The sequence below is a fragment of the Artibeus jamaicensis genome, unplaced genomic scaffold, assembly GCF_021234435.1.
Source record: "Artibeus jamaicensis isolate MK-2021 breed Jamaican fruit bat unplaced genomic scaffold, CSHL_Jam_final contig_2259, whole genome shotgun sequence".
In the NCBI taxonomy this organism is placed as follows: Eukaryota; Metazoa; Chordata; class Mammalia; order Chiroptera; family Phyllostomidae; genus Artibeus; species Artibeus jamaicensis.
In genome coordinates this window covers 3,992,162-4,001,812 of record NW_026521468.1, presented here as the reverse complement: position 1 = coordinate 4,001,812, position 9,651 = coordinate 3,992,162, and the positions used below count along the sequence as shown (strand labels likewise).

The following is a 9,651-nucleotide window of genomic DNA, read 5'->3' as shown; positions in this document are numbered from 1 at the left end:
ATTTTCTTGAGTAACAATTGGCTTGTGCTTTTGTTTATTTAAATCATTACTCCTCTCTCTGGAGACAGGTATTCAAATAGGAAAAAGGAATTAGCAGTGCTCCCGAGATAGAAATGCACACAGCACAGTCCAGAAGTGAGCGGTAATCATAATAACCAGGACATGTACAGTTCTTACAGTGTAGGTGAGGCAAGATTCTAAGTGATTTGTATTGACTCGGTCTAGTTTCCCTAAGGCTTAGGTTTCTATGGAGGAAAGTACCAAGAGATTAGGTTTGAAAAAGCCTTGAACGCTAGATGGAAAATCCTCCTGCAGACAATGTGGAAAAAGAAGTTTTTGAGCAAAAAAAAATTGTTATCTGCTACAAGAAAATTATAGAAGACAACTTTAGTTGCAGTGTATACTATACTATTATATATAGTATGGGCTACTATATAGTCAGGCTATAGAATGGAATGAACGTGGGGGGAAAGGAAGCTGGCAGGCCACTTGGAAACTAGATTTTAAAAACAGGGTAACCAAGACTTTGATTAGGGATGAATTGAGAGAAAGAACTTCACAGGAAAAACCAGTCACATTTTAGTGACTAGAAGTGGAAGAGAAGCAGGAGGTAAAGATAGAATTGAAGGGTTTAGTGTGGGTGCCTACAAGAAATCATCTCATACTGAGAATGCTATCTTTCCTTCTGCAAAATGTCTTTGCTTTCTTGTGCTGTCAGCTGATTGGTGAGGGCAGCTTCGGTCCTGTAACACAGTGGGCACGCCTGCCTGAACTGTACAGAAGAAACCACACTCGAGAGTTTTCCATCATTCATTGTTTTATTATTTCAGTAGATGAAAAAGTACAACGATGAGCTTGAATGGTAGGCTCAGTTCTGTGTTGGGTTAAGAGGCCAGGCTAATGATCCAGAGGAGCACTGTCCATTTAAAAGCGCACTGCAAGCCGCATACAGGTTTTAAAACTTAATGGTAACCACACGAAGAGTAAAGAGAAATGTGAAATTATTTCTAACAAATTTATTCCATTATATCCAAAATATTGTTTCAATATGTAACCAATATGTAGATATTAGTGAAATATTTTCCATGTGGGGGGGGGGGGCTCTGCATTTTTTAAACCTGTATCTAACAGCACCTCAGTTGAGACTGGCCACGTTTCTAGTTCTCACTAGCCGCTTGTGACTAGTGGCTACTGTTATTAGTGCAGATTTAAAGAGAAAGGTACACAAGAGGAAAAATAAAGCAGGCTTGGAAGGCAGTGGGCAGAACAATAACTGGAACACTGTTCATCCCTGACAACGGGGCAGGTGGGGGGGTGTCCTGGAAAAACAGCTTACGGACCATGTGGAGGGCCCTGACTGCCAAGCCCTAAAGGGTTGGAACTTCCTCAACAATGGCGTAGCCTTGAGGTTGTTGAGTCCTCACGTGTAACACAGTTAAAGAAGAGATTAAGTACTGCCACGTAGGTTACTGCACATGTAAACCCCACTGAGTTTTTAGGAAGTCCAAAAAGCTCTCAAAACCTGCTCCCAGCCCTGACTGGCATGCCTCAGTGGGTTGGACGTTGTCCTGCAAATCAAAAGGTTACAGGTCTGATTCCCTTCCCCATTGGGGGTGTGCAAGAAGCAACCAACTGATGTTTCTCACCCTCTCCCTCCCCTCTCTCTAAAAATAAATGAAATCTTAAAAAAAAAAAAAAAATCTCCCAATGCTCTGTATCACAGAGTATGAGCGATGGGGCCCGGACCAAATCAGGTGAGTCCTTGCCAGGTCAGACACCTGAATAAGCAGCATCAGGAGTTGGGGGTCCTCCCTGCCCGCCACAGGTTGGAGAGCCCTGTACCTCTGAGCTGGCCAAACAGGTTTCGGCATCGGACTGAAAGCCAACAACATTCCCAAGTGCTAAGAATTAGGCCCAAGGGTTTCTCCAGTCTCTTGCTCTCTTTTTAGAAAACCCCGTAATTCAGACAACAATCTACTAAAATTATTGTGAATGCTACAAAGGTAATCCTCTCACCCCTTGCCAACTTCATACACTTCCTCTAACTGGGAGAAGAAAAACTCCGACTTCCTAATTAGCCCTCAAATGCACCTTTGTGCGGTGCCTTACAACCTATAAGATGCTATCACATGTATTTCATTTAATGATGGGAGTGAGGACTACTTTTTACAAGGAACAAAATGTGACTGGAACTAAAATTGCAGGAAAAAGAATACAATTTAGACCTAAAACCTTTAATAGTAACCACCACTAGATTAGTATGGAGTAATGAAAAGAACAAGGAAACTGGCAAGAGAAAAGAGGACACAGGTTCAAGTTCCCACTCTCCTTTTATTTCCAATGGCCAGCCATCCCTGGGCAAGTCACCTCTCTGAGCTTTAGTTTGCTGTACTGTGAAACGATTGAAACTGTGAAGTATTTAGTACAAATACTTACCTCAGGGCGTGGTGAGTCAAAGGACACGTGAAAAGGGGTTAAAAAATTAAAGTGTGGCGCCCTGGCCAGGTGCCTCGGTTGGAGCTTCATCCTGTACGCCAAAAGGCTGCAGGTCCCGTTCCTGGTCAGGGCACATGCCAAGGCTGCAGGTTTGATCCCAATCAGGGTGAGTTCTCTCTCTCCCTCCTCCCTCTCTCTTTCAAATCAATAAACACATCCTCAGGTGAGGACTTAAAAAGCAATCAAACCGTTCTTCATGGCATCACACAGCAAAGCGGTTTGGCCGCATGTCAGCAGGAGCTAGTGGGTGGGCCTGATCGCCCAGAGGCATCTTAAAGGGAGAAAAGGAGGAATTAAAGTGAGTCGGTGGATCGGAGTCAGCAGGTGCGCATGGCCTCCTGGCTGCTCTCAGTCCTCGGTCCCCCATTCTGCCATCGCCATTCCACTTGGCTCATTCTGCCTGTCACTTGGCAGTCAGAGCTATTCAGTGTGTCTGCTCCAGCCATCCTTCACTGGAAGCACTCCCGAGCCTCAGAGGAGGCAGCGGTTCCATCTGGCTGCACCTCCATCTCCTAACAGCACTTGGCAGGCTGCGTGCGCACCAGGGAGCCAGCAGTCACCTCTAGGGGAGTTTGCAGGGCCGCACTGACTGGGTGGTTACTGTTGTGTGTGTGTGTGTGTGCGTGTGTGTGTGTGCGCGCGCACGCGCGCGCGGTACCTGTTTGCCAGTCTGTAGAGCATGGCTGTGAGTACCAACTAAGCTGGGCTGTTGGGTTATTAATGATGGTTGCCATTGACTGGATTCCGACACGTGTCTAGCAGAATGCCAAGGCCTGACATGCACGTCTCATCCTCAGAGCAACCCTGGAGAGTACAGCCCCATTGTCCAGATGAGGGAGCCTGCTCAGGGCAACGGTCCCAAAGTCCCTCCCATCACCCTTCATCATCATCATCATCATCATCATGACTTAACATTACCTTGTACTGTCAAGTCTCCCCACCCCCAGGTGAGTGAAACAATTATCACCTCCATTTTGGACATCTTGTTCAAGGTCACTCTGCAAGTTCATTGCTAAAGTAGTAATAAGATGTAACTTGATTCCCAGTCCAATATTCTAAAATGTGGAAAATGGGAGAGGATCCCTCAAAACAGCAAGAATTAAGATTAGAGACGTTCACTGTCAAGTTTAAGGGTGCTGCTGTTCAGAGACGTCGGCTGGGTTGGAAAGCTGTGTTTCTTGAAGTTTATCAGACTCTCCACACTGTCTTGCTTTCCCCTTTTCGACAACCAATTTAACTCCTTAGTTGTCTCCGATGGAAGCAAGACCAATTCCCAGACATTCCAACTGGGAAACGCCCATTACACTGAGCCCTGTGGTCCACCACGTAGTTACGTGACCCTGGATAAAAGCTCCTTCACCCCTCGTTCCCCAGCCACGAAACAGGAAGAGCAATCGTTTCTACTGGGATGACTGAGAGGACTCAATGAGTTATATGCAAGTGAGTCCTTTTAGTACAAATACTCAGATAACACTAGTTGAAGAAATGAATAAGCTACGGCCCTACCTTCCAGAAAACTACAGTCTGGCGGCGTGTAAACAGTGCAAAAAATGGGACAGGACTGTATTTACTACGAGACAGAGCTGATCCTGTTGAGATCTGACCTTCCCCTCTCACTAGCCATGTGGTACCTGCCCACTCGGTTCATTCTCTGAGCCTCACCTGTGCCCTCTCAGGGCATCACGCTATCTGGGTACGCTCCCTTAGAAGCCCCCGCCCGTGTGTAACTGTGCTATGGCGAAGTACAATAAAAAATGTCTGCGTATATTTCGGCCTTCTTCTGGTTTCTGTCCCAGAGCTGCGAACACCGTTGGAATTTCCTAGATGATTAGTGTTGAGAGGGATAAAGGTGTCATTTGTTATTCAAAACAAGCCCCTTTTAGCCGCATCGGATTTCGTGTTAATGAGGTGACACCTGGAAGTGTGGTTGCCAGTGGGACCGACTACAGGATGACCGTTAGACGTTCGGCCCCTCCTCCCACCCGTCCTCCTCTGGCAGGGAAGGGAGCTGGAGGCTGGGCTCTGTCACCTACGGCTAATAATTTAAACAACCGTGTGATGACTAATCTGTGTGATGGGGCCTCCATAAAAACCCAAAGGGCGGGGTTCAAGGGCGTCTGGATTGGTGAACGCGTGGAGGTGCTCTGCACCCCTTCCCACATGCCTTGCATGTGCATCCCTTCCGACGGCCTGAGTTACATCCTTTCATAATAAACCAGTAATCTACTAAGTAGCCTGTTTTCCTGAGTTCTGTGGGCTTCTCTAGCAAATTAATGGAACCAGAGAAGGGGGCCGTGGGAACCTCTGATCGATAGGCAGCCCGCCAGTCAGAAGCACAGGTCACATCCTGGGCTTGATTATCACCTGAGGCGGTGGGAAGGGGCGGTTGTGCAAGCAGTCGACACTGACTCCACGAAGACCGTGTCCGAACCGAATTAGGCTGCAGGACGCCCAGCTTGTCGTGGAACTGCTTGGTGTAGAAACCCCCCGTGTGGTGTCAGAAGTTTAGTGGTAGTCAGAGTAGCAGAGCACGTTGTGTGTAGTGGAAATGCCAACAAGAGTTTCTCCTTCACACTGGCCACACCTGGAGCTGAAGGCAGGTGAGAGAGACCACACCGGACTACCTGGCTGGAAGCTCCCAGAGACTGAGAGAAGAAGGGTCAGGGCTTCCGTGGTATATACAGAAGAGGGCATGGGGAACAAGAGACGAACCTGCTCTCCAACCCTGCCACTGCATTAGAACTGGAAACCCAACACTCATCCAGGCTACCCATCAACCAGCCAGGGAGCAGGGGAACAGACGCAACTGAAGCTGGCTTTCCAAATAGGCTCATCTCTTTGTAAAATACATTAGCCCTTTGAAAATTATTAACTTGCCTCCTAAAATATATGACCGCCAGGCCTTCACACCAGAAAACCCAACCTAGAAGTTCAGGGAAGATGGCAGCGACTGTGAGTCCCTCTCGCTCGGTGTCTGTGACCTCAACCCTCCCCTCGAAGTCCACGCCTGCGTCGCAGATCAGCCACTCCCAAAGGCACACCTGACCGCTCTTCTCTGCTCTGTCCTAGTCCAGACCGGCAGCCACGGCACAAAGACGTTCAGACGAGAGGCCAAGACCCCTCTGGTTAAGATCCAGCCTCCACGGCCGTATTAAGAATGCCATGGACTGATCTGAATGATTGCATCTCGCTACAGCTGTTCCCTTTTAAATATTTATGCAGGCAAACACCACCGCTGTTTTTCCTTTTTACAACTTATTTTAATCGGGTGATTATTACGCAAATCAAATCATAAAATCAGCTCTCAGTGCTGATTCATAGACCAGAGCTTATTAAAACGGGAATCCACTGAGTGCAACTAGCCTCTCGAGTGCCCCCCAATTGTCTCTCCGAAGGTGTGGTCTTCCCCCTCTTCCTGCCCACAGCTGCCAGGCGTGTGTAGAGAGCAGCATAAAAGAGGAACAGCATCTGCTCTGGCTGACACGGCTCAGCGGATTGAACCCCGACCTCCAAACTGAAAGATCACTGGTTCGATGCCTGGGGTTGGGGGCCAGGTCTCCAGTCGGGGGCAGGGAAGAGGCAGCTGAGGGATGTTCCTTTCCCCACTGCTCCTCTCCCTCTAAAATTAATTAAACATTTTTTAAAAAGATTTATTTATTTCTTTATTTATTTATCTTTAGAAGGGAAGGGAAGGAGAGGGGGAGAGAAACATCAATGTATGGTTGCCTTTTGTGCGTCCCCTGCTGGGAACTGGCCTGCAGGGAACCGGCCTGCAACCCAGGCATGTGCCCTGACTGGGAATCGAACCGCCATTGTCTGGTTCACAGGCCCGTGCTCAGTCCACTGAGCTACACCAGCCAGGGCTAAACCTTTTTTTTTTTAATAAACAGAATCTACCCATTTTCCTGTAATTTTTTTTTTTTTTTTTTTGGTAACAATCCTGAAGAGTCCAAACCAACAGTTCAGGCTGCATTCTTAAAATGCAGACAGGTTCAGGGAGGCCTTGGGGTCAAGGTCTGAGGCAAGGGCTTCACCACCTCGGGACTGGGAATAACTAGGAACTGGCAGGAGGTATCCTGCTTATTTGCCACCAAGGTGGTTCTTGATTTGGATCCTGAGACTCCATCCAATTAAACTCTCCCTTCAAAAACGCACTTACAAATATTTATATAAGAATTTCAGGAGGTTCAAGGACACCCCAGACCCTGTCCACAGACCCCCAAGATGTCCATGAGTCTCAGGTTGTTTCTTACTTCTCTGATGTTACCATTCAAGTAGCCCTCATTTCTCCCCTGCATCTTGTCCTGTATCTTTTTGTTTAAAAATTTTATTTATTTTCTAGAGAGGAAGGGAGAGGGAAAAAGAGGGAAGGAAACATCAGTGAGAGGTTGCCTCTTGCGTGCACCCCCCACTGGGGACCTGGCCAGCAACCTAGGTTCTGTGCCCTGTGCCCTGACTGGGAATCGAACTGGTGACCCTTTGGTTCGCAGGCTGGGACTCAATACCCTGAGCCACCAGCCAGGGCTCTCCCCTGCATCTTTACGGAAGCCACCTCACTCACTCCCAATTTCTCTACGCAGCAGCCAAAGTGAGAGCAATTCTGTCCAAACCAGTCAGATCACGCTACTTCTCTGTTCAATGCAATCCACCAGCTTCCCATTGCACCTGCAATAAAAGCCCACACCTTTACGGCAGTTTGTAAGATCCTACAAGACCTGTCTTGGGACACCCTGCTGACCGCACCCCCTCCTTTTCTCAGCCTCCATCCAGCCACTCTAGCCACACCCTTGCTGTCTCCCCACCAGACAGAGACACAGCCTGGCCTTTACTTGCTGCTCCCTCCACCCAGGACTCCACGCAGCTCTCCCCCTCGTTCCTTGCAGTCTTTACTCCGTTATCACTTTGTCGGCGAGGCCTTCCTGGCCCCTTTATTCGAAACTGCAACCCCATCCTGCCCCACCTGGGACCTATCTTCCTCTACCTTCTTTTCCTCCAGAGCACCCACCTCACCCTACAGACTATGCGCTTTACTTACTGTTCACTATGTCATCTCCCACACCAACCTGTTACGTTCACGAGGGCAGGGATTTCTGCGTTTTGTTTCACTGCTGTTCTCCAGCTCCTGTTATGGTGCCTAACACAGAGTAGGCACTCGATACATAATTGACTGACTGATGAGCAACTGAATGATTAAACTCTGCAATGGTATGGATGTGTCCAGGCTGGAGAGCAGAGGGAATGTACAGTTACTGAAATACCCCTAAGTGCCAGTTTGCAAGTTAATGTCAGTCATCTCATTTAATTGCCACGCACAGTCCTGAGAGGTATTTTGATCCCCACTTCACCATGAAAAGTGAGACCCAGAGAAGCTAGGAAAACATGACGGCTACACAGCCAGTGGTGGGTCGTAACTCAAACCTAAGTCTGCGTGGTTCCCACCACACATTAGCTTGTTCTCTTTTGTGGCAGTTCCCCTTCTCTAAGGAAATGCAACTGCCAGCTACTTCCGTTTTGCCTCAGGTGGCTGCGTAAAAGAGATCAATCATTCGGGTTCCTAGGAGATCTAATCAGGCAAAACAAACATTTAGAACCCATGTCTTTTGGCACATTTGTGTCAAACACAGTCAAAGGTGCGATGTGATGAACACTCTTCTGAGGGAGCTTAGCACTTTCAGAGGTTTGTTGATTTATTCCATTCACTCGCGGGTTTCATTCACTGATTCATACATATGTGACGGGTACCTACCATGTGCCCAGGACTGATCTAGGCGCCGAGGGTAAGAAGGTGCTCAAGACACAGATGTCACTTACTGCAAACAGGTTTGCAGTCCAGGGCAATGCTGCCCCATAGAAGCATAACCAGAAGTATACAGTTTCCTATGTTCTAGGCACCACATTTCAAAAAGGTAAAAATAAAATTGAAATAAACTCTAATAATATATTTTATTTAACCCAACACATCCATAATGATCACTGCAACATGTAATCAACAATAAATAAATTGCTGATGAGATATTTCGCAGTCCGTTTCATTTCGTAATACGTCTTTGAAATCTGTGTGGACCTCACACTTCCAACAAATGTCCGTTCAGAGGAACCACGTGTCAAGAGCTCAGGAGCCAGATGTGGCTGGTGGTGACATCACTCGACGGCGCAGGGCCAGGGGAAAAGATACGGTCACGGGGATTTCCCAAACACCACGGTAAACGGGGCGAGAGAGACTTGTTCAGGATCACTCACTGCGGGTCAGGACCTGAGCCTCCCAGTGGCCTTCCAATCCCAATACCTGGTTCATTCTGTGACACATTAGAAGCTCTCCCCCACTCAGGACAAGGTAATTGTGGGGGCCACACAGAATATCCAAACAAAACTCACCCTTTCCCCTTCGGTGCCTCCTCCTCGCCTCTCATTTCCTGCTTCAGTCGACAGCACTATCATCTACCTTATTCACTCAAGTTACCCTCATCTCACCAAAGTCAGCGCTTTGTCTGGAAGATAATTTAAAATCTAAATGTTCATGAAACACCTTTCTCTCCACCCCAACTAAATGAGCTTGTTCAGGCCAGCTTCATCTGTCACAAGAACCTTTGTTCCCCGGGTTCCATGGAGATGGAACTGGAATACATCACTGCATAAGCTTAAGGTGTGCAGCATAAAGGTCTGACTCATACAACTGTGAAATAATCACTGCAATGAGTTTAGTTGGCATCCAACACCTCCATTCAGCACAGTAAACGCACTGGTAGAGACTCAGGATCATTCCACTGCCTGAGTTGGTACTTGGGCCTCCAGGTATAATAGAAAGAAAAATTTTTTTCCTTAAAATTATGGACCATTTCACGAATTTGCATGTCATCCTTGCACAGGGGCCACCTAATCTTCTGTGCATTGTTCCAATTTGTACAAGCTGCCAAAGCCAGCACCGAGGAACTTCATTAGTTCCTTGACCTCAGTCTCTTCCCCTGCCCAGCTTCCACAGTAATTAGTGTTTCCTAAGGCGCTCCGTGGCTCTCCAGGCCCCGGGTAACACAGGCCGAGCTCTTTCTCTCCTAACACAGAACTGGTCCGGGATCTCAACTCGGCTTACCTCTCTAACAATGCCCAGTAGTTTGCCCTTCTTCGATCCTGCACAAGTTCGCTTACCTCCTGAGCCTG

The 9,651-nt window shown here is 47.8% G+C and overlaps 1 pseudogene; it reads right to left on the bottom strand.

Moving 5' to 3' along the window:
* Positions 1–9,317: 9,317 nt before the first annotated feature.
* On the bottom strand, positions 9,318–9,417 carry LOC119065336 (uncharacterized; annotated as a pseudogene).
* Positions 9,418–9,651: the final 234 nt, after the last annotated feature.